At 47.8% G+C, this 24,952-nt stretch overlaps 1 protein-coding gene across 6 annotated transcripts in view; it reads right to left on the bottom strand.

Annotated features, from left to right (window-relative positions):
• CBFA2T3 (CBFA2/RUNX1 partner transcriptional co-repressor 3) overlaps positions 1 to 24,952 on the bottom strand; it is a 66,908-nt gene that overhangs the window by 38,265 nt on the left and 3,691 nt on the right. The window lies entirely within an intron of this gene.

Raw genomic sequence — 24,952 nt, 5'->3', positions numbered from 1 at the left:
AAGTCCCTCTGCTTTTGGAGGTGTGGTACCAGTGATCGAAAGCAAGACATCTCATTTGTGACATCCCAACTGTGGAGCATCTCCCTGGAAAGGTTCACCAGTCCTTGAGTTTTTCAACATGCAGAGGCATTTCTTAATTTTACTAGGCTGCTTCTCACTAGGTGTTTTAGGTGCCACAGCCCAGCCAAGGTTTGGATTGGTGTGTTGTCTGACCCGGGATTGTGGTTAAGGTCATTCCTTAACCATAGCCCAAACCATGGCTACAGATCAGGGTTAAGGAGGAGAGATTTCACCTACAATCCCACCTTTGTACAACGCACCAAGTTAGGCAGATCTACCCCATACATTTAAAGCACACCCAATGCACATTTAAAGCCCATGGCTTCGCACAAAGAATCCTGAGAACTGAAGTTTGTTTGTTTATTAAAAAAATTATATGCTGCTATTCCTTTAAAAAAAAAAAAATCACAGTGGTTTTCAACAGTTGTACATCAAACCACACAATAAAACAATCTAAAAAGTTAAAATCAGAAATCAGCTAACTATGTGGGAAAAATGTATTCTTAATTGCTTGCATAAGCCTGATAGAATAGAAAAGGATTCAGCAGGCATTTAAAAGTTGAAACAGAAAGTGCCTGCTGAATCTCTGTTGGCAGAGTATTCCACAATACTGAACTAATGACACTTAAAGGCTCAGTTTCTTGTTGCTGTCAGATGAGCCTCGCCTACTTGACAAATGGCCAGTGACACTCCTGCAGATGATCTCAGTGATCGACCTGGGATATAAGGGCTCAGGTGCTCCCTGAGACACCCTGGGCATAAGTTGTCCAGAGCTTTGTAAATTAATACAAGGACCTTGAAGGAGGCTTGGTAGTAGATGGGCAGCCAGTGAAGATGCTCTAGCAACAGAGTCACGTGTTGTCAGCCAGATGCCCCACCAGCAATCTGGCCGGCACATTCTGCACCAGAGCTGGAGCTTCCAAACCAGGTCCTAGGGCAGCCCCCCACACACAGCGCATTGCAGTAATCCAACCTCAAGGTTACCAACACATGGACTACAGGCTATCCCTGTCCAGGAACTCAATAGCTGGTGAACCAGACGAAGCCAGTCAAAGGAACTCTTAGCCACAGAGGACACCTTGACCTCAAGTGGCAAAGATGTATCCAGGAGTACCCTCAAGCTATGCACTTGCTCCATCATAAGGAGTGCAACTCCATCCAGAACAGGTAACCTGCCTATCTCCCAGACATGGGTACCACCCACTCCAAAAGCTTCTATCTTCCCAGGATTCAAGCACAGTTTATTGGCCCTCATCCAGCCTACCATGGCACTGAGACACCAATCCAGAGCTTTCGCAGCCTCTCCTGATGTTATGGAGAAGTAGAGCTGTGTGTTACCCACATACTGGGGGCACCCCTCACAGAGCTACACGTCCCAGCACCCTTAACAAACTACAGAACCCAGAATTCTTTAGGGGGAAGTTGCATGTTTTAAACGCACACTGGATGTGCTGTAAATGCATGGGGTGAATCTGCTAGCCCAACCTCGGTTTAGCTGCCAACCTGTGCCAAACTAAAAAGCCTGGCGCGGAGCAGAATAGGTGTCAAGTTCCTCTCCAGAAGCCAGCCTATTTGCACCATCAAGGGAAGCCTGAGCTATGGTGCCACTCTAACCAAAAGACCTTCTGTTTTGAACCCGTGCTCACCTGGGCTTCTCTCCAGAATCTGTGCCAGGGATCAGACCTACAGCGTTTGAAGCATTTATTTATTTATTCCTCAAGTTAAAAGAATAGGTGTTCCTCCACTGAGCTATGACCTCTTTCTCTCAATCCTCAAAGGGTGGCATAGGGCAATGAGCTTTGAACTCTTGCTCCCTGATAATCTTACTCCCCTCCACCTTCTCTCCAGCTTTCAAGGTTTTGCCTAGCATGACCCATGAGAGCTAGAAGCTTGTTAAGAATCTCACGGTGCTGAGTTCTATGGCCATGTGTGTGTGTGCTTGCAAAGTGGCATATATACATGCCTGATAACAACGAGCCATGTGTTAAAGCAGCATGTTAAGGATTGTACTGGAGAGGAGCCAGCCTCGTTTGCACCAATGAGAATTTGTGTCATTTCCCTTCGATTTCAGGAACCTCGCTTGCCGTGATGATTTTCTGAGCTTCTTTTTGCTTGCTTGCACGCTGGGCTGATTCCTTAGGAGCCCTGGCTTCAGCCATCCAAGTCCAAGCAGTTTATGCACAGTCTGTGCGAGATTAGCAATCGTGATGGGGACTTAATCTTGCAGAGCAGAGATCCTGTGCATAAACTGAAAGTGGGTGCCTGCAGAAACAAAACCCCAAACCTAGAACGCTCTCATATTGAGAAGTTGGGGATGAGTCTCGCTTCTCCTTTGTTTAAAGCAGGAGTTCTAAATGTCACCACGATTCCCCACGATGGCTCAGAGGCTGAAGGAATGAGCTGCCTCTTACTTGGGGTGGGAAAGGAATTGGGGAGTGGGGCTGGGAAGAGGAAAAGAGCCGAATAATTTGTCCCAACTGCGGAGAGCTGTGTGTCTGCCTTCTGACATCTGGTTTCCATTAGCAGCTGCGGAGCTTAGGCAGAGAAGGCAAGGATCTAAAAATGAAAGGATTTCTATTTTTCTCCTCCTCCAGACCGAGGGGGCCGCCCATCCTCACCCTGCACCTCCCAGTGGGAACAGAAGGGCAATTCCCAATCTCTCTCTCTCCCCCCCACGCCACCTTCCCCCTCCTCATTCATTCCACTGTGATTGAAAGGTTTGCTTCAGTCAAGGGTGGGTTTCATCCATTGCAGCTGGGCTCCTTTCAGCCCCCAGCCAGCAGCTGGAAGCAATACCAGAGGGTGTCCACACGGTGGTTATAACAGAGGACAGATTCTGTTCAAGGCATGGCCAAATCTGACAGTCTAATCTGCTACATCCTTGACTGGGGTCCGGTCAGTCTATTACACCCCAGGAGGTAGCGATTGTGAGACCAGCATTGTGGGTCAGAGTGTTAGGTGGTGGACCTTTTTCAGCTCAAGGGCCACTTTCCTTTCCAGGCAACCATTTGGAGGCCACATGCCAGAGGAGGGTGGGGCCAGAGGCAAAAGTGGGTTGAGCAGTGCATGCAATTTCCCCCCTTTGTACAGTAGGCTTGCGTCTATACATGCTCACACTGCCCTCTCTATCCTCCATGCAAGGAAGCAAGAGGCATCATCAGGGCTTAAGGACACATTCCAGTCAGGTATTACAGTCATCTCCTATATCATTTCAGCTTGCACCTTGTAGTGGAGCAGCACATGCAGCAGAGTAAGCTGGAAGAGCCCTGAGCTGGCGAAGGCAACTGTCCTGCTTCAGGCTGAAGGCAGGTAGCAGCAGTTTAAAAAGGCACACAAATTCCCTGCAAGTAAAGATCTAGCCCACTGGTGACAGCCCAGAGCACTCCCTGCTGCACTAGCTTTCAATGTGAAAGGAGAATTATTCACAATATAACAAGAACAACAACACATCCCTATGGGAAGCCTGCAAGCAGGACCTGCATGCTTCAGCAACTCTCCCCACTTGTGATTGCCAGAAACTGGTCTTGAAAGGCTTACTGCCTCCATCCATGGAGACAGAACATCGCCATCATACCCAGTAGCCATTGGTAGTCTTCTTCTCCATGACTTTGCCTAATCCTCTTCTAAAGCCAACCAGGTTGATGGTCACCCCTGTCTCTTGTGGGAACAAATCCCATAGTTTAACTATGCCCAGGATGCGTGCATGGAGAGACGTCTTAGGCCAGGCTGCTCCAACTTGCTGCCCACCAGATGGCTGGGGCTGCTGGCCGTTTTACTCCAAAACTTCAAGTGGGCTCCAAGTTAGGGAAGACTGTCTTGGACCCTAGGCCTTGGCCACCAGGAGCAAAACATCCTTGGGGAGGGGGAAAAGTCCTTTCCCTCTTTCTTCCTCCCCTTTCCCCTCTTCTGACCCTGGGGGAGGAAGGGAGGCAGGAGGAAAGGGTTAAACCGGCACTGGCCTGAAATCCCAGCATCGTTTCATGCTCTGCAAATGAAATCCAGATGTGGGGGTAGAGGGGGAGCGCTGGGTCCACTGCCTCCTTCCAAATAAAGGCTGTGCATTCCTGCTCTTCAGCTGCCGGTGCCAGCAGGGCCAAGAACAACTCCCCGATATGCTCACCAGGGACGGAGCTGCTCCATCTGGATCGTGTTAGCTCAAGCACTCAGTGCTGGCGGCAAACTGGGGATGAACTGCAGACCACTCCATGTGGGAAAAGATGGGGGAGGGGGGAGGGGGCTCAGCCTGTCTCCCAAACCTTCCTCAGGAGCCCCCTCCTCCCCCCACAGCTGGGGCAGCTGGACCCAGTGCCAGGCTCCTCCAGCAGCCTTTCCCTGTTAAGGAAAACAACGCTGTCTCCTTCCTTGTTTTCCTTTCGTTTCTTTGGAATGAATGGAGTGCATCTCCAAAGCTTGGCAGCTGCTGCCCTTGGCACCTCTGGGCCACCTCGCCTCTATTTTCACCCCCCCCCCCATAGGCAGCTGGGGCACATCAGCCCTGCCCACCTGCCCATGGCCCCCAAAAAGCAGGGCTGGTGGAAGCTTCCAACAGCTGCACCATGCATTAGAAACACATTGAAAGCCCAGGACTCCCACCCCGGGAACTGTAGATTGTTTAGGGTGCTAGGACTGTGAGGGTAAACTATGGTTCCCAGGATACTCTTTGCAGGGAAGCCACGCAGTTTAAGTATATGGTGTGGATGTGACCAAACTCTGGGTTACATCCTGCAGCATCATAAGTAGCTGAACAAGCTACATGCCAGGCCAAAGTGTCTGTGCTCTCCCTTCAGGGTCATAGCTCAGTGGCAGAGCAGCTGCCTTGCATGAAGAAGGTTCCAGGTTCAATCCCTGGTATTTCCAGTTAGGGCTGGGGGAGAGCCCTGTCTGAAGGCCCCAGAGAGCTGCTGTTAGTGAGTGCAGGCAATACTGATGAGGGACCAGTGGTCTGACTAGGTGTATGCGGGATGTGATCAAAGATAAATGATGCTCCATATAACTGGCAGGGTTCAGAATACGCTGCTTGCAGGCTATAAATTGACTACAGTGAGGGAAAGCAGGGAGGTGTGGGGCAACGCTTTGAGGAAGTCCTTTGAGGAAATGGATGCAAGGGGATTCAGAAAAATGGGGACATGCAGTAGACGAGAAGCTGCATTATACCAAGTGAGAGTGTTGGTCCATCAGGCTCAGCACTGCGTGGATTCTACTCTGACTGGCAGAAGCTCTCCAGGATTTTAGACAGGTGCATTCCTAGACCTACCTGGAGATGCTGGGGATTGAACTATAAATGAATGGTGCAGGAAGGGGCTGGAAGAAAAGTGGGGAATTAAAGAGAGACAAAGGGACAAGAGACTGGGGACCTGGCATAAAGTGGGCACAGAAGCAAAAGCTTCCCTTCTCTTTCTTGCACAGGCCATGAAAAATGTGCCAGAGAATTTCTCTTTCTAACCTGTCCTGGGGACTGGAGAGGAAGATACACCCCTTCCTTCCTTCCTTCCTTCCTTCCTTCCTTCCTTCCTTCCTTCCTTCCTTCCTTCCTTTTGGGAATTCAAAACCCACAGAGCTATTAGGAGATGCTCAGCATCCCAGTATCAGCACAGGGCTTGACAGGAGTGATTCAGTATCTGCTGAAATGGAAAATCACAGTGTTAAAGAGCAAAGACGGTGCTTCTTGCCCCCTCTTCGATATTCATTAGGATGTGATGCCAAGTCTTCCTGGGACCGATTGAGGACTTAGCACACCTGAGACCAGCCTGCTCTCCCCGCAGCTGGGCTTCCAGCCATCTGGTCTTTGCCGGCAGGCTGCCAAGGCCTCTTTCCAGCAATAGCCAAATGTTTCACTATCACATTTCTTATCTGCTGTGGGCCGTGACTCTGGGGAAACTGAGGTGTGCTGAACCCCTTTGCGGCAGAGGCAGAGGCCATGGACCTGCCCATGGCTAGGAAGTCACAACATGCAAACACCAAAGGTCAGACCTTCCATTCAGAGTAGGGTCACTCCAAGGCAAACTGTTAGCTGAGAACTTGTCTTCATTTATTTGCACAAAATTTGCAGGGAAATTATACAGTGCTGCCTGTTTACCAAGCATTCACTGTGATTTGTCGGCAGGGAGATCATATGACCTTGCATCAAGCAGTTGCCATCCCACACTTTCCAGTACAGCCCCCTCTATCACTTTTCCTTATTGCTCAAGTCTGGTTTCCTTGCACAAGAGCTCCCAATCAACTTTAATTTTGACATCTGAACTTGCCAATATGTGACTGAATCCCAAAAACAGAGCAACAGCCTGGATGGGCCCTAGAGCTGCACCAGGAGGGAGGAAGACCTTCTGAACAAGAAAAGCATTTGGGGTGGGCAAGATCCCCCCTTTTTTTTCATGGATAATATATCAGGTCTTTCTGGCCTCTGTGGCATGGATAGTCAAACACTCCATGCAAACAAGTGGGGCCTAGCTATCAGTGGTAGAACACCTGTTTACATGCACGTTCAATCTCCAGCATCTCCAAATACGACTATGGTAGACGGCTGACAGAAACTCTAGAGAGCTCCTGCTAGTCAGTGTGGGCAAGACTGAGCAAGATGGATTAATGGTCTGGCTCCGCAAAGGGTGGCTTCCTATGTGCCAAGGAAAAAGAAACTAAATATTTGGTTCACCAGCTCAAATCAACATTCCTCTGGATACCAGAGGGAGGACTAAATCAGGGGTCGACAACCTAAGGCCCATAGGCCACAGGCACCCCATGGGGGTCGTTTAACCGGCCCATGGACCCCTGCCGCCCGCTCGGTCGCGGGGACCGCCTTCCGCGACGCTGGCTGGCTTCCTATTGGCTGCAGAAAGCTCCTGCAGCCAATGGGAAGCTGCGCACTCCTCCTCCACACTGGAAATAGCATTTGTGTGTGCGTGCATGTGTGGTCTGCGGGACCATGAACTGGCCCAAGCCACAAAAACTTTGCTGACCCCTGGACTAAATGGTCCCTCAGCATGGTGCTTCTTATGGTCTTCATATTGTGACACTTAAGTTGCAATCCTGTCTTGGGAGGAAGCCCCTCAGTTGGGGCTTATTTTTGAATAGGAATGTAAAGTATTAGGCTGTCAGCCTCCAATGCCCCCAATCTTGCTATCTGCCTTCTCTGGCCTCTGAAAACCAAAGGAGACTTGACCAGTCCCCCCTGCATGTCTTGCTGTTATTCTGGTCACTATCCCCAGCTTTTGCCTTTACAAACCTTGACCATTACATGCAATGATGCATCCAGAGTGGCTGTGTGTCCTACTCTGCAGAAGACAGTCCTCTATCTGAAGGACTGTTCAGCCCAAGTCCAGTTTAAACCTGAAGAAGCGTGGAAAAGGAAGAGCAGGGAGCTGCCTCCACAACTATGAGTGCCTAGACAGCTGACTGAGCAGGCAGGCAGCTCACCTGTCACCACCTAGCTTTTCCATTTAAAGGTTATTAATTGCTTCTAAATCTGCCTTTACGCACATAGATCAGCATATGCAATTTTTAATGCAAATATGCATCAATGTTTGGGCTCTTTTTGCATATGTGGACACCTGACCAGCAGCCCTGTAAGCAAAGCTAATTTTTAAAACAGCCTCTCTCTTTTTTTAAGGGAGGGAGGAAGCAGCAGCTGATCTGGGGACCAGTGGAAAAGATCCAGGGTCCAGCCCTGCTCTGCCACCCTGTAACAACATCCCTGTAGCTGGCATGCAATTAAGAACGGGGAGGAACACATCTTTGGAACGGAGCCTCAGTCCCTGGCACCATGCACAACCCCCAGGTGCTCTCCATCAGTTTGGCCTCAGGCCTGATGAAAAGGAGCTGGGAGAGATGGCTCAGATCCTGCTGCATGTGGAAGGAAAAACACCCTGTTTTACAAGCCTTCGTTCACTATTGTTTATATAAACAGGTAAATTGTTTCGTATCTCAATTAAAAACATCTGCCACATAAATGAATACCAATTAACTCATCCTGTTTTTAATTACTCTGTTAATTACACACAGGCAGCAGCAAGGATGGCATGGGAATAAGGGGAAGCATGCAAGCGAGAGAAGTCTCTCTCTCCCCCCCCCCCCCACCCGCCGCTGCCATACGCACACCAATTCACTTTTGGCTCAGATCTGAAATATGCCCAGCTAATGATGGATTAAGGTGGTGATGGCTTGCAGCCATTAGGAAAGGATTGGAAGGCACTACTCGGCTCTGCAGATGAGCTCAGGATAAGCGAACAAGTGTTTTTCCTCCTCTTCCCCTCTTGTCCGTGCCCTCCCTACATCTCCAGAATATGCATGTTTCACCTTCCCTCTACCACTCTCCCTACCCGCCTTTGGGGATGAGCTGCCTGCTTCCAACAAGCTGCAGACGGCTTAAAATCACCTTTTGACTCCCTGGATTACATGGGACTTACACTGCGATATTTGCCAAAGCCTCTCCCCTCCGAAGGGGAACTTCTTGAGCCCAAGCCACAGCGCAATGGACGGGAGCTGCACATGAGCATGTTCGGTGTGCAAGAGCGGGGGTGTTATCCAGATGTTCAGTTTTAAGTCACCAAAACAGCTGAGTTGACTGGATAGCCTATACGTTCTACTCAGACACTATCTCTATGGCTCTTCTGTGGTCAGGCATTTTATCAACTCCCCCGCCCCACTTTTCATCACAGGGGAACTGACAAGGCGCCCTCCAGATGTTATTGGAATCCAACTCCTGTCAACTCCAGCCAGCACGAACGATTATCAGGGATGATGGGAGCTGTAGTCCAACATCTGGAAAGCATCTACCCCCAACATTGTAGCTGCACAGGCCTGGCCCAAAGGCAGCATCTTCAGGCTGCTATTGCATTTGTGGAGCAGAGGTTTGCAGCACAAGTGCCATCATTTCAATTTTGTTTTACTTTTAGTGGCATGTGTGTTTTGTGTGCTGTTTACTGGCGCACCTATTGAAACCAGGGTTCTGATGGGTTGGCTACAGTGTGCAAGGATAGCCTTGTAAGGGCACCTTCCACATAGCAAGTGAAGACATCAAGGAGGTGTCCTCGGTGGCCCAGGCTTCTGTTCTTCCCAAAATGATGGCAACACTTTTCTGTTAAGAGATTATCAGGGGATTCCTTGCAAGGATAGCTAGTTTTTCAATAGAAAAAAAAGAAGCACCCTACATTTAAGTCCTTTACTGTAATTCATAATGTCACCCTGTAGGAACTGGATGGGTTAAAAAAAATATCTAAAAGCACAAGAATGTGCGCAGGGGATCATTTAGCTGAAAGGTGTAAGAGCTCTTTACTCAGCAAAGAAGGCTCACTTATCTCCTCCCATATATTTTGCCTTTGCAGGAAGTGGGCAGAAGCAGTTGTGGAGACAGGTTTTCCCCTAACCCTGTACAGTGGTACCTCGGGTTACATACGCTTCTGGTTACAGACTCCGCTAACCCAGAAATAGTACCTCAGGTTAAGAACTTTGCTTCAGGATGAGAACAGAAATCGTGCTCTGGCGGCGCGGCGGCAGCAGGAGGCCCCATTAGCTAAAGTGGTGCTTCAGGTTAAGAACAGTTTCAGATTAAGAACAGACCTACAGAACAAATTAAGTACTTAACCCAAGGTACCACTGTAATAGTAGAACGTGATGGCACTGATGGGCATTAGATTCAGGAAAGACAAAAGAAAGGACTTCTTCACATAGTGCGCCTTTGGAGTATGGAATTCACACTGCCAGGAGATGCGGTGATGCCTTCAATGAATCATAGAATGGTAGAGTTGGAAGGGACTGCAAGGGTAATCCAGGCCAACTGAAATATACTCAGAGTCGCAAAGTGATTTCATGCTCTTTATTCAGCTCATAGTGGTGAGGAGGAATGAATGAATGTCTGAGGGGTCTGCTTTATATACATTATTTACACAATGGGCTGCACATGATTGGCTAATTCTGGAATTCTACTGTAAGCCAATCAGGTTGTGGATTCACTTCTATCTGGAGCATGATTGGGTGGTTCCTGCCAACCAATCATACTGCTGCATTGTTCTAAGACCAATCAGACTGCTGCATTCTGAATCCTATTGTTCTAGGACCAATCAGACTGCTGCCTTTTGGATCCTATTGTTCTAGGACCAATCAGACTGCTGCAGTTTGGATCCTATTCAATTCAGTACATAACACCCCTCCCCTCTAAGTTCCAGTCCTGCCCGGGAGGTCGCATTCATAGTCCTCAAGGTATGCCAGCGGCCTACGTGTGCGTTGCGGCCTGGGGTGTTCCCTGGTCTGGGGTTCAGGTTCTGGCTCGCGTTCCAAGGATGCTGGCTGTGATGGGGCTGTTTGGTCTGGTGCAACCTGCTCGCTCAGTCGTAGTTCTGGTTCCGGTGTCCTTTCGGCCTCACGGGTCCTCTCTGTATTTACTGATTCTGCCTCTCCTGCTTGCCCTTGCTGCTCTATGGGCCTCACTGCCCCACTGTTCCCTTGGGACTCCTTTGACCTGTCCTCCTCCTCCTGGTTTTCTCCCGGGAATCGTCGCCGTATCTGGTCGCAGTGGCGGCGCCAGCATTGCCCCCCATCTGTTAGCACCTCGTACGACACGGGGCCAGTGACCCTGGTGACTGTGGCGGATACCCATGCAGGGCCTGCCCCAAAATTCTTTGCGTACACTGGGTCCTGGGCCTCGAAGGTCCGGGGGTTCCTGCCTTCCCCCACCCCTACCTCATCCTGAGCTCTATCGGGGTGAAGGCGGTCCAATCTGATTGCAAGGCGCCGACCCAGTACATAACACCAACCCTCTGCAATGCAGGGATCTTTTGCCCAATGTGGGGCTCAAACCCACAGCCCTGAGATCAAGAGTCACATGCTTTACTGACTGCTTTAAAAGGAGGCTTGGCAGATCCATTGAAGGGGGAGAGAATCCTTCAATGGCGATGTGTTAATTAGCTTAGCAATGCCTCTGATACTGGAGATAAAGTGTAGTCAGGATGACAAGCAGCCATCGATAGCCTTTCCCTCCAGGGATTGGCCTAATCCCCTTTTAAAGCCATCTAGGTTGACAGCCATCATCCCTGCATCTTGTAGTACATCTTGTCGTGGTCTTCCAGATGCTGTTGGACTCCAGCTCCCATCCGACTCAGCCAGCATGGCCAATGATCAAGAACGATGGGAGTTGGAGTCCAGAAACATCTGGGAGGCTACAGGGTCCCACCCTTGTAGTAGTAGTAGTAGTAGTAGTAGTAGTAGTAGTAGTAGTAGTATCTGGATGCAGCTGCTTAACTGCAAGGTACTTTTTAAAACAACTACACAGCAGTATGAATCTCACCTAGGCAGACTGAGATGAAGGCCAGGAGGGGAATTTCACATTCCAGTTAAACGGAGCCCAACTTAACCGGTGCACAGCCTGGTGTTTCTGAGTGACCTCTCAGGCTGATCCCTCAGTGGGACTGGATTTCCCCCTAATCCTTTTCTTTCTGCAGGCATCCCAATTGTGGGAAGCATTCCAAGCAAGCAGATGGAGCAGTTGGAGTCAGGGTGTTATGGGGAGGGGGGAGGAGAGAGGGAGAAGAGAGCAAAGCTGTTGCAGTTCCTAGCATCAGCATCAGGGAAGGAGACAAAAGGCTATTCACACCCCCTTTGCCCCCCCCCCCACGTAATTATTTTGCAAGCAAACAGTTTCAGGATTTTCAGCTGTATCTAAAATATTATTGAAGGCTTGCAATTTCAAAATCATGCTTAACACACAGACACACACTCACACACAGTTTTTTGTGCACAGGAGACATAAAACGTGTTGCAATCAAGGAGTGGTGATGGAAACCCTAGGAGGAAAGGGGTAGGGAGGAGGAACTTTTAGGTTTGGGGTGGGGGAGTGAGTAATGGGGGCGCATAGAGGTGTATAAAATGCCGACTGTCATGGATGAAGTGGATCTCATAATGTTCGGGCCCATCCAATGATCCTTCAGATTCAGGGCAGGCAAAAGAAAGCACAGCACAGAGCTAAACTATAGAATTCACTCCCACAAGAGGTCGTGATGGCTTTAAAAGAAAGTGAGACAAATTCATGGAGGGTAAGGCTATTAATGGCTGCTAGCCACAATGGCTGTGCTGCACCTCCCCTGTTGGAGGCGGGATGGCTCCAGATGCCTGTTGCTGGGGCTCACAATGGGAGAGAGCATGGTTACCCGCAGATTCTGTTTGTGGGCCTTTCTGATAGGGGCATCTGGTTTGCCACTGAGAGAAGAGGATGCTGGGCTAGATTGGCCTTTCTCCTGAACCAGCAGGCTTCTTCATCTGGTCTTATAGTGTAGCTACGTACTTTGCCGAAAGGGAGCAGCTTAGTTCCAAAAGGTTTATTGAGATCATTACGACTAAATGGTAGAAAGTACTCACACTACCAGCTATGCCCAGGAGGTGCAGGTTCAGCCCTACTAGCATGGCATTAACCCCCCTGTTGGAGTTCTGTCATCAGGTCTAACAAGACTGGGAGACCAGGGTTAAAAGTGCCCATGGGCTGTGAAGCTCACTGACTCTCAACCTAACCAACCTCACAGAGTTGCTGTGGGGACTAAATGAGGAGTGGCAGAACCTAGTAAACCACCTGGAGTGACTTGGGAGGAAAAGGTGGGATACAAATGAATTAAGGACATGAGCAAAAGAAATAGAATATGCTGAAGTTTGAGATTTTGAAATGCAAAGTCATTTGGCAGCTAGACTTTGGAGGCACTGAAAAGCTTACATGTTTCCCTATAATAAAATGCAAACAAAATATGATTCATAAAATGAGAAAGAACAACAAGGGGAAGAAGTGTTAGCTCTGAACAGCTGCAGTGAGAAGCCCCCAAAATTCAAGAAACCGTTAAGCACATGAAACCCAAACTTCCTTCTTTTCAACTCTCTTTTATCAGGATTTGGCCCTACGAGGATCAAGCTAAACTTTTCCCCACTGACTGTCTTTTGGCATTGGTCCCGAGGGAAATGGCACATTGCAGTCTTTGCCAACCTGGTGCCCTTCAGATGTTTTGGACCACAATTCCCACCAGTCCTCGCTAGCACAGCACACCAGGTTGGCAAAGACAGCAACCTTAAAGCATTCAAGAACAAAGCATCTCAGCAATCTCTTCAGCAAGTGCCAAATTAACCCACATGAATTTTCCACCCTGGAGAGCCAAAAGCTCCAGTAGACCACTAGCAAGTAAAGGTTACTTGCCTAGATGCCACACCTGGATATCTGCTAGGTAGCGAGGAAATGTACATTCTCCTCAACCCGCTACGAGGTGCTCCAAGTTGTGTGAATAATGCAGCTCCATTTCTAGCGGAGACATCTTCCTGCGCACGGTGCGAGTGACACTGTGGACTGACAGAAGTATCTTGGGTAGAGGCCCCTTCTGCGCCACCATCTTGTCAACTGTTACTAGGAAACGGGAGGACCAGGCAGCTGGGCCATTTCCTGTCAGAACAGGTGGGAAGCTGAGCCCTTAATGATCTCCTCACTAGACAAAGGAGCTGGCTACCCAGCCAACACCACCACTGTTTACCAGCTGTCTTGTGCTCAGGGAACGCGAACATCCTCCCTGACCACCAAGAGTAAACAGAGCAACACGATCTGGCCTGGCCCTTGGGTGCAGCTGCAGGGAACCAGAGCAAGCCCCAACACGCTGGCGGGATCTGAGGTGGGACAATGCACCTGTTTCCATGAGAGACACAGGGATGTGGCTCAGGGGTAGAGCATCTGCCTTGCATGCAGAAGGTCCCAGGTTCAATCCCAGACATTTCCAGGTAGGGCTAGATAGAATAGAGCTAGGTCTTAAAACTTGGAGAGCCACTGCAAGTCAGTGTGGATAATACTTAGTTCAATGGATGCAGTACAAAGCAGCTTCCTATGTTCCTAAAACCAAGTGACAGAGAACTTAGGAAAGTGCATCTAAACACAGATGCAGGTGGAATTCACAATTAAACACCAGCTTTTGTTTTAAAAAAGAAAGGTGCTGTGAGTCCTCATGGACCCAGAGAAAAGAACTGAAAATGGAAGCTATGTATCCCCTAATCTGCTTCTCCTAACATTTAGAGTGTTTTCTCCTAAGATCATAGGTCTTGGAAGTGATCTCAAAGACCTACCGGTGCAAGAGACCCACTACAACATCATCCCTGTTAGTGTAGGTCACCCAGCTTCTGCTTAAAAACTTATAACAAAGGAAAACCCACCATCTTCAGAAGCAGTCTGCTTCACTGTCAAACCGCTTGTGATGTTGCAAAATTCTCCTTAACCGTTTTGTCTCAGTCAGGAGTAGGGGAGCCGGGGACCTTCCAGATGTTGTTGGACTCTAACTCCCATCAGCCCCAGCCAGCATGGCTAAAGGTCTGTGAGAATGGGATTTGTAGTCCAGCAATGTCTTCACGGCCCACATATTCCCCCAGCCTTCATCTAAATCTCTGTTCTTCTAGTTTGAACCCATGGGTTCAGGTCCTACCCTCTGCAGGATCAGAAAAGACATTTGCTGCAACACTGATGTGGCCTTCCCCTAGCTGTGCTTAGAACTAAGACAAAGGAAGAGATGAGGAAGAGGCTTGGTGGCTGGGGACAGCTGGAGAACAGCCATAGGTCTGGAACACAATATGTCACTGTGCAGGGAGGGTGGGGTATCATCCTGGGAGGAGCCCCAGGTGCCATTATTTGCTTCCCATATATTATCCATCAGTGGTGAAAAGTCTGCTTTCTATATGCCTCCCTATAAGGCAAGGGTGCAGGTTTGACCCCCATAACGGAGAGCTGCATATTCCTGCATTGCAGGGGGTTGGACTAGATGATCCTCAGGGACCCTTCCAACTCAATGATTCTATGATCAAATGCTCATTTTATTATTAATTAGTTAATTAAATTATTTATTATTTAAATTTGTATACCACCCTTTATCCATAGATCTTTTAGCTCACAGCTTGGGCCGATATGCCTTTTATTTTTTTGCTGGAAACACTGAGGATTTATTTATATTTATCCCACCATCCCTCCAAGTGACACACATGGATCTCACACTCCCTCCATTTTATTCTCACAACAACCCTGTGAGGTAGGCAGGCTGAGAATGGCTGCGACCGTCCCACAGTTACTCAGTGAAGTTCACAGCACTGAGCTTTGAACCGGGGCCTCCTTGGTCTTAGTCCAGTGCTCTGACCCAGCTTCCGTCAGCCTTCAAACCATTGGCTGGGTATAGGATGAGGCTCTGACAACACCACCACATTACCTCAGTTACAAAGGCTTGGGTTGCTCACCCAGGAAGGCCTCCCTGTCTCCATGGGCACTGCATTGGTGACCTGTGAACTATGGGCTAAATATGGGCTAAATATGGGAGCAGGTTTTTTGCATGCAGCGCCTGCACTCTCCTGCAGAGCTAATGCAGACCCTCTTCCTCCACTCAATTGTCATGAGAGCCCAAGCTGCTGCCACGGAATCTGTGCTTGCTCAACTCCTTCCTCCTACCCACAGGCAAGGTTCTGTTCCTGAGCCATATGCTGGGAATTAAGTGAGACACAATTTCCCCCTCAACATGGAAGTGGGGGGGGGGGGAGAATCTGAAAACAAAATGAAGCAGCAGAGTGCAAGGCTCTATCCCCTTGCTCTGACCTGGCCCCCCCCACATTAGCAGAGGAGCTGAAGATTCATTTCAGGGTGGTGGTGATGAGCCCCAGTGACTTGTGGAGGCAGCTCTGGTTAGGCAGAGGCAGTGATGTGGAAGGGAGCCAGGGGCAAATTGGGGTGGGGGCGGCTCATATATCTGTTTAAGCCCCAGAAAGAAACCAAAGCATTATATAATTGGAGCAGTGTGTAGTGATGGATGAATCTGTCACTTTTAGGTTCCCTCATTTCCCCCTATCTTAAATTCAACTCTCCACATTTCAGCAGCAACTTGTGATTTTGTTTAAAAAAATACTCATGAAAACTCATCAGCATCTTTAGTACGAAATTCTCACTTTTTTTGCATGCAGTGTAGCAAAATTTTTGCAAGCCATTTCCTCTAATGAAATGCATTTGTATATCCTTTTCACTAATGTGTGCATGTTTGTCCACAATGCTTAGCTAGAGAGCTGCATCACAGAAATATGGGGGGGAGGATAGTTGTGTTTTGGTTCATTTATTGATTTGAGGAGTGCAAATTAGGCTGTTCCTCACTACAATGCAAACAAAATTGAATTTCTTCCCCATCCCTAGGGGTGTGTCTGGGCAGAAGCAATGAAGGCTGGTTGCTTCTCGCTTCCTCTCGGATTCCTGCCTGCTTCTTTCTGTCAGCCTCTTCCCTGTGCTTAGAGCCGCCTTCCCCAGCCAGTGCCCTCTGGCTATTTTGGATGACAACTCCCAACAGACCCAGCCAGCATGGCCATGTTGCCTGAGGCAGATGGGAACTGTACTTCAAAACAGCCAGAGGCCACCAGGCTAAGGAAGGGCGGCTTAGAGCTGGATTCTTCAACTTTGCCTTCCCCCACCTGGATGTTGTTGGACTACAACTTCTATCACCCTTGACCATTGGCTAAGCTGGCTGGGAATGATGGGAAATGGAGTCTAACTATATCTGGGGACTCAAGACTGAAGAACTCCTTGCCTCTGTTCAGCCTGCTGCCCCCCTCTTTATCTTCCAAGCCCATCAATAAACTCTTCCTCAAATTAGGAAAGCTTCTGATACTCTTCTTCCACTATTATTATTAGTTACAGGTAGGTAGCCGTGTTGGTCTGCCGTAGTCGAAACAAAATACAAAAACTAAGTTTCTTATTGGTATGAGCTTTCGTGTGCATGGTATGTGAAGAAGCACACGAAAGCTCATACCAATAACAAACTTAGTTGATCTCTAAGGTGCTACTGGAAGGAATTTTTTTATTTTGTTTCAACTATTATTATTATTAATTAATTAATTAATTAATTAATTAATTAATTAATTAATTTATATAGTGCTCATATCCAAAATAACTCCTGAGCAGTTGACAACTATAAAATCAAAACATAATTAGAGGATTGTAGAATTGGGACCACCCAAAAAATTCAACCTGCTGAAGGTGGGATATGATTGTTCCATTGGATACTGAGCATTCCCTTCCGCCACTACCTGTCCGCCTCACCTGTGACTGTCTGATGCAGCACCTGAAAAGTCTCCAGAGGAGGGGATGCTGTGGTTCCTGCATTGTGTACACAGCACCTGACCCACCAGTGGAACTGCACCAAGACATTAGTAGTAGATGCTATGTCCTGGGCAGAGGGAGAAGGAGCTCCTAGTGACCCTGGCAAAGGGGTGGTTCCCCAACTCACATCTGCCAAGGCGAGGTGCATTTCCTTCCTTCCTTTATAACATTTGTGCCCCAACCTCTCCATCAGAACTGATCCTCAAGGTGGCTTGCTAAACTTGAGAACGATCTGCTGAAAAAGCACAATGGAAACAAACCCATTGAGAGCAGCCTAGAGCAACACTGTTCCTTCAAGAGCCCACCAAATAAAACTGTGTTCAATTGCCGCCTAAAAGCCAAGAGACATTGGGGAGGGGAGAGAGATGGCGCTGTACGGATGTATAAAACTATGCCTAGTGTGGAGAAAATGCATAGAAAAAAACACATTTATCCTTCTCAGAACACTAAATAATAATAATAATAATAATAATAATAATAATAATAATAATAATACTTTATTTATATCCCGCCCTCCCCAGCCAAGGCCGGGCTCAGCGCAGCTAACAACAATAAAAGTAATACAATTTACATAAAATTACTAGAACCCAATGGAGCCATCCAAGAAAGCTGAATGTTGGAAGATTTGGGATAGATGAAAGAAAGGACTTCTTCATGCAGCACATAGTTAAATTGTGGCATTTGCTGCCACGTTGGCCACTAACTTGGATGGGTTTACAAGAGAATTAGTTAAATTCATGGAAGTTAGGCTATTGAGGGCTAGTAGCCACAATGGCTATGTTGTACCTCCATTGTCAGAGACAGTATGCCCCCAAGTGCCAGCTGCTGGGAATCACAAATGGGGGGCAATGCTCTTGCACTCAGATTCTGCTGGTGGGCTTCCCAACAGGGGCATCTGGTTGGCCACTATGAGAACAGGATGCTGGACCACATGAACCTTTGGGCTGAACCAACAGGGCTTTTCTTTAGGGGTATTTCTGGAGAGAGGAACCCTCAACTGGTGAGCCACCACAAAGGAAGCCCTGTTCCAATCTCCTAGGCTCTGAAAATGAAGCAGGCCTCCATCATAGGAGTTGGACAGGATCTGGTACAACCCCTTGCTCAGTACAGAATCTGCAACTACGCATCCTTGACAGGTGGCTTGCCCAGCCGCGCTTATATACTTCCAGTGAAAAGGAGCCCACCATATCCTGAGGCAGAATGTTCCACCATTCCAGAAGTTTCTCCTAATGCAAGAGTGACCCAAGGCAACTTACTACCACCAAAGCAGGACACCCACACCGCAAGCGCTGAGTGCTTTATCTCTTGCACTGAAACCAAGTGGACTGGTTGTTAGATTTTACTTCAGCACTGGTGAGAGGACAGCACCCTTAGGGACTAAAGGCCATAACACAGTAGCCCACACAGCTCTTGTTTTCCAACACCTCCCTGAAGCTCCAGCTCCATCATGCCGGCTCCATCTTCTCCATGACAGCCCTTAAGATATTTGGAGACTGCTTTCATGTCTCGCCCATTCCCCCACCCCCTTAAGCTTCTCTTCTCCAGGCTAACCATCCCCAGCTTTTTCACCCTTTCCTCATCCAGCCCTCACCACCCTGATCACCCTCCTCTCGGTCAAAGTCCTTCCTCAAATGACCTGGATACAGCACTCCAGATGTGTCCTGACTAGTGCAGAACAGAGCAGAGCTATTACTTCCCATGGGCTAAATGGAGGGTTTCCGTGAGAGATGGCAAACCTGAGACAAACACAGGGGTGGAGGAATTTGTTAACAGGTGCTTGATTCTTCCGTTGAGTCATCCCTGCAAATGCCCTTCTCACTGCTGGGCTTACCTCTGTTCTAACAGCACAGCTGGGGATCATGAATGGGGGACCCACAAGTAGTTGAGACATATGCAGCAGGGGAGAGTAAATAAACCAACAACTCTTGCCTGCTGATTTCCCTCTCCAAATGCCCCTGCAATTGTACCACCTCCTTAGCAGAGGCAGGATTGGTGAAACTTTTTGATCTCAGAAAGCAGTTCCACTATGTGCTGAAAACCAGGAATTTCACCTCTGTCATGACCTTAGCAGGTCCCTTTAAGCAAGGCACTTTTCACTCTCAGCCTATGCCCTGCATGGGGGGTGGGTGCAGGCAATAGCACCCTACCTTATAGGACTGTTGTTAAGATTACTGAGATAATGTAAAAGGGGAAGCATTTTGCACACCAGAGAGACTCGACAAAAATGCTCGGAATTTAAGGAAGCAGAGGCTGGTGCAACAGAAAACATTCATGTCTTTCCCCACACAATGGAGTGTTCCAAAGTGACTTCCAGCATAAAAGACATTTAAGCCCTGCAATAAATAAAAATAAAACACATGACTCATCCATGAATATTTATAAAAGGACAAATCCTACCCAACCTGGCACCAAAACAAAACACACACACACACACACACACACACACACACACACACACCTTCCATATTATTGGTCAAAGGCCGGGGCAAACAGAAATTATTTATCCTGATGTCTAAAAGAAGAGGACCATGGTGTCAGGCAGGTTTCCCTGGGGAAAGCCTTCTGTCAACTGGGAGTCATCAATGAAGGGTTGTTTCTGTGTTGCCACCCTCTCTACTTCCCTTGAAGGGGGCAGACAGGCGGACAGAGAAGGGCCCCTATGACAAATACAGCATCTAGGCTGGTTCATATGGGGAGAGGCAACCCTAAAGGTACTGTATTGGAATCCTCAGCTGCCTAAGGCTTTATAGGTCAGGAAAAGGTTCTCTAGGTCTAGACACTTGCCTCACTACAGCATTTGTGGAATATTATCTTCAAGATGGAACAATACATTTCTCTACAGTCCAGAGTGTATCTGTTACAGCTTCAGTTTGCAAATCCTCTTTGAAAGCACACACACTTCTAGTGAGTTGAGAAGACTACATAGAATATTGCAACTGTTATTGCAAATGTTATTTTGCATTAAGGTACCTTAATGCTTAGGGTGTCTGTCCAATTGCTACATGTGAGAGGGGACTTTATCTCTATGTCAGAATGGCTAATGATGATCTCAAACATTTTATCCTCTTCCAATAGAATGCAGCTTGGCTCACTTATCCGAGTGATCTGGATTGTGCGCTCAACCAAAAAATCACAACAGTAACCAAGCCTAAGTTCTTGCTGTTAGTAACTACTGGTGTTCACCTTCACCATTCCTACCCTTGTTTTCCTTTCTCTGCTTTCCCTTTCTTCTGCTATCCTACCCACTGTGAAATTGTAAACTCCCGGAGGCAGAGACCTGCCCTATGGAACTCTGTTAATGTACATTGATGGCACTACATTTTCATGCAGTGAAAACTTGTCATCTTCTTCCTTCCCGCCCCTTCTGATTGTGGCACGCTAGCTAAGGCAGGTGACATGGCAGTGCAATAAGTGATGATCATTTTTGGTGATGGCATCCATCTATGGAACTTTCACCCTGGGAAGTTTTCCCAGGAATATGTTATCTTACCTTCCTACTATGAAGGAAACCATTTTTCATTTCCCCAGGCTTTTTAAACCAAGTTGAGCTTTGAAGTTGTTCCTTTTTGTGCTGCGTTTTTTTCTGCTGTTCTAAGCTGCCTTCCTACAGCCACTTACAGGGAATAAACCCTGCTGAACTCAGTAGGACTTCTGGCTAGACATGCCTAGAATTGCACTGTTAATCTTGTTCTTTTATTGCTTTTAAAAATATTTTGCTGCTGAACCTTGTTTAAGCAGCCTTGGAAAATTGTAGTTGAAGTGCAGGACAGATGTTTATTCATATTGATAATAGCAATAGCAATATGGATTGCCATATGATCGGGAACTTCCTCAATAACTAGCAGTAGCTAGTAAAAGAGGAGGGCAGTGATTAGATCATTATTGGGAGAAGAAAGACAAAACAAATTGAAATAATGTGTGCTATTTGTAAAGCGCTCTAAGCCGGAGTGCAGCCGTCTCTCACTTTAGAAACTGTGACTGCAACCCCGACCTTGTCTACTCAGAAGGAAGTCCCACTGGATTCAATGGGTAAGTAAGGTTAGGATTACAGCTAAGTCAGTCTCCAGGGGATGAAAGTGACTCTCTGTCCACAGAACCAGGGCACTATGAACAGGTGGAGGAATTTGTGGAGAGCCAGCTGTTGGGCTGGCAGGGAGATGATCCAGGCAGCTGAGCCAGAACTTCAAGCTGGTATGACCCAGGACCATGAATTAAATACTTCTGAAGACAACTCTGCACACAGCTGGGCATCTTCGCTCCTTATTCAAATTAGGCCCATCTGCCCAGGACTCTCTCAGGAGCTCACGTAGGAAGCTGCAATATACGGAATCAGAACATCAGCCTCTCCAACTCAGGCTTGTCTGCAGGGGCCTTCTAGGGTTTCAGGCAGGGGTGGGTCTCTCCAAGCCCTGCCTGGAAATGCTGGCACATGGGACCTGATGCATGCAGAGCTGATGTCTAGCTCCTGAGCCGCAGTCCTTCTTCAAAGTTAAGTTTATGCAGTTGTTGCTCCAGCCTGATGTGGATCTCAGAGAATAACAGGGACGCTGTTAATGGTCTCCCACAGAGCACACACTTTTTAAAAAGAAACAAGCTGAAATCCTGACCCCTTCCAAAACAACGGGGAAGGGGGGGGGCTTTCTCTAATTGAGCCTGCGAAACGTGCACAGAGACAGCCTGCCCCTGCCCTCAACAGCTGCATTTCATTCATTTCCCAGCCCAGCGGCAACCCAGAGAGAGCCAAAAGTTATAAATAGCCATTATGTCATTGGGAAAAAAGAGAAAACTCTCAGCCCCCACCCCCCAGAAAGCATGGCTCTGTGCAACAACACAGGATCTTCGCTAGGTCCCCCAGCAGTTCAGTATTTGCTTTGATATTGCAACAGCCACACCCAGTATCAATCCTTATCATCGCAAGTGGAAAGGAGGAGGATGGAGGCCTGTTTCCTTTGGGTGGACTTTGAAACATGGGGTAGGGGAGAGGGATGAATGGGGGGGGGGAGAACCTGGCAGACCATGTGACCAGATGCCTAGTTCTGATTGGTTTCAGAGATGCAGGTCCTTTAGTGCATCCTTGGAATGCGATGTTAAGCACTTTCTGCAACCTATAGATTCCTGTTCTTCCCATTGCCACCACACACCGCTGTGTAATTCTGAGGCTTAGTTCATCCCCTCAACAAGACTTTTGAAGATTTTGTGTTAAGTCAACAAATTTATCACAGCAGAAACTTTTGTGGGCTAGAATCCATTCCACCCAGTTCTGGACTGGTACACATGCACATACTATTTGCAACGGAAAGGCAGGCCTATGACTTTTGGGTCAGCCAAAGTGTTATGGGCCTGCTTGGCATGGACCAGTGCAAGACACCTTTCTGCACAGCCCACAGCACTTGCTGCTTATCCTCCAACACTCAACAGAGGGGAACAGGATGCTTATTTTTATGGTGAGGGATGAAAGGATATGAGAGCAGAGCATAGGAATGGAGAACCTTAGACTTGGGGGCCAAATGTGGCTGCCTTTCCATCTTGCCCTCAGAACTCTCTCTAGGCCACAGCCTCCCCAACCCTGCTTCACACCTTCCTTGAGTGTTTTTGCCTGGCTGGAATGTATCCTTGAACACAGATCATGCTTCTTGCTTCCCTGCAGAGCGGCGAGTGAGTATAGAAACAAGCAGAGGTAACATTGTCACTCATTGCTCCACCCACTTTACCTCTGGCCCCTCCCACCACTTACAAGTGACCCATGGAAGGTTACCAAGAAAGGTATGTGGTCCTCAAGCTGAAAAGGTTTCCTCTCCTCGGCATAGCCCAACTACCACCTGTTCCTACCCACTGCTGCAGCGCATAGCCATCCTGGGCACCATCTCCTCAACAGAGGATGCCCCCTTCAGCAAGTCCAATGCATGTGCCTCCTCCAGAGTTCTAGTAGGTTGTCTCTCAAGATGCATTTTCATCATCATGCAGAACAGCGCACACTTTTGCGCGAAGATTTTCCCTGTTTGCACACCCTGTGGTCCTGCATCTCAGGTCTAGGCGGTTCATAACTATGCTTGACCTGCTTGCCAGCTGTCAGGCATCACAGAATCCTTCAACACGTGTAACTCCATGCACACAAAATGACCATTGATGTGGCTTTTCCCAGGCAATGAAGAGAAAAGTCACCCCCCCCAAATACTCCTAAAACACATACCCTCCAACATTTCTCTGATGAAAAGAGGGACGTCCCATTCCATAATTATCATTTTACTATTTATGCATCTGACTGGGATGCCCCAACCACTCTGGGCGGCTTCCAACATATATAAATACATAATAAAATATTAAACATTTAGAAAACTTCCCTATACAGGATTGCCTTCAGATGGCTTAGGGGTTGGATAACTCCATATTTTCCAACATTTCTCCAGCGAAAATAGGGACATCCTAAGGAAAAGTGGGACATTCTGGGATCAAATAAAAAACTGGGATGGCTTCTCTAAATCAGGGATGTCCCTGGAAAATAGGGACACTTGGAGGGTCTGAAAACAACAAATCCTTGTATTGTACAGTGACTCCATCTAAACCTGTAAAATTTAAGGAATTTCTGTACCCAGCCCAACCTAGCCCAGCAATGGAAAGCACAGCCCTTGACTTACCTTCCAAAGTCTCCTCTTCTCCATTTGGCACGATACCATTGCTAGAAGGTCTTTATGCTCAGGAAGGATCTCTCCTTCCTGTTTCCTTGAGTGCTAAGACCTTCTAGCAATGGCATTGCAATTGCACCAGAGGGAGAAGAGGCACCTTTGTCAGTATGGCATGAGGGTGAGAGGAAAAGGTGCCTGATTTTGGGAGAGGGCTGGTAGGCCACTGGAACTGGCTTCATGAGCTTGATGCAGCCCACATGCCGACTACCCTTGATTTAAGCTTCCCACATTTTCTTCCCAGTCTTAGCTGCTGCCACCCAGCTTAGCCAAGAATGCTGCCGCTTGACTCATTTGCAGAGTGTGGTTGCTGAGTAAAAAAAAAGTCTATCTTCTGAGCTAATTAACATATGAGCCATTTTTGAGCAATGAATTGAAAAGCAATCCATGTTGTCCCTGTGTTCTCATGGAAGCTGCATCACAGTGAATAATGTCCTTTACCCACTTGGAGGGTAATCAGCTCTCATCCCCAATGCTCTTCTGGGACCACCACAGCTTGCAATATATAGCCATTATATATTTGGAATGCCAAGATTCAGCCCACATTGGCAAAACTGACACGGTGATGCTCGGCTCCCCAGGAAAGTTAGTAGTGCTACTCAAAAAAATAAGTGTTGTTTGCTTGTTTGTTTGTTTTCCCCACATTTCCCATTGAAATAAATGGAATAAATTCACCATGGTTGACTTAACCTTCTCCAGATTGAGGTCTGTGAATATCTCAAATAGGGTTAGGAGGGTACAGTCTGCTCATTATAACTGACACTTCAAAATCCCAGCAAGAGAGCTTTGCCTCCTTATCCATCTGGGACTGGTCCAAATCCCTCCAATTCGTTCCTACAGGAGTTGCATGGGAGAGTGTCCCAGAGATGGTGTGTCCCCCTGGGTTTTCCACGACCCTTGAATAGAAAGGCAGCGTTTTGCTTAGAGTGCTTGTGGGTTTGTGGGGTGGTAGATGAAATCTACTCCCTTTGTTCTTTAGAAGGGCAAAAATATCTGGAACTGGAGATTTGGAAAAAAACAAAACAAAAAGAAAAACACCAACCCCAGCCTCACAAACAGATGTGTAGCTAATTTACCGAGACTGCAAAGGATTTAA

The sequence above is a fragment of the Podarcis muralis genome, chromosome 7, assembly GCF_964188315.1.
Source record: "Podarcis muralis chromosome 7, rPodMur119.hap1.1, whole genome shotgun sequence".
In the NCBI taxonomy this organism is placed as follows: Eukaryota; Metazoa; Chordata; class Lepidosauria; order Squamata; family Lacertidae; genus Podarcis; species Podarcis muralis.
This window is presented reverse-complemented; position numbering and strand designations above follow the sequence as displayed.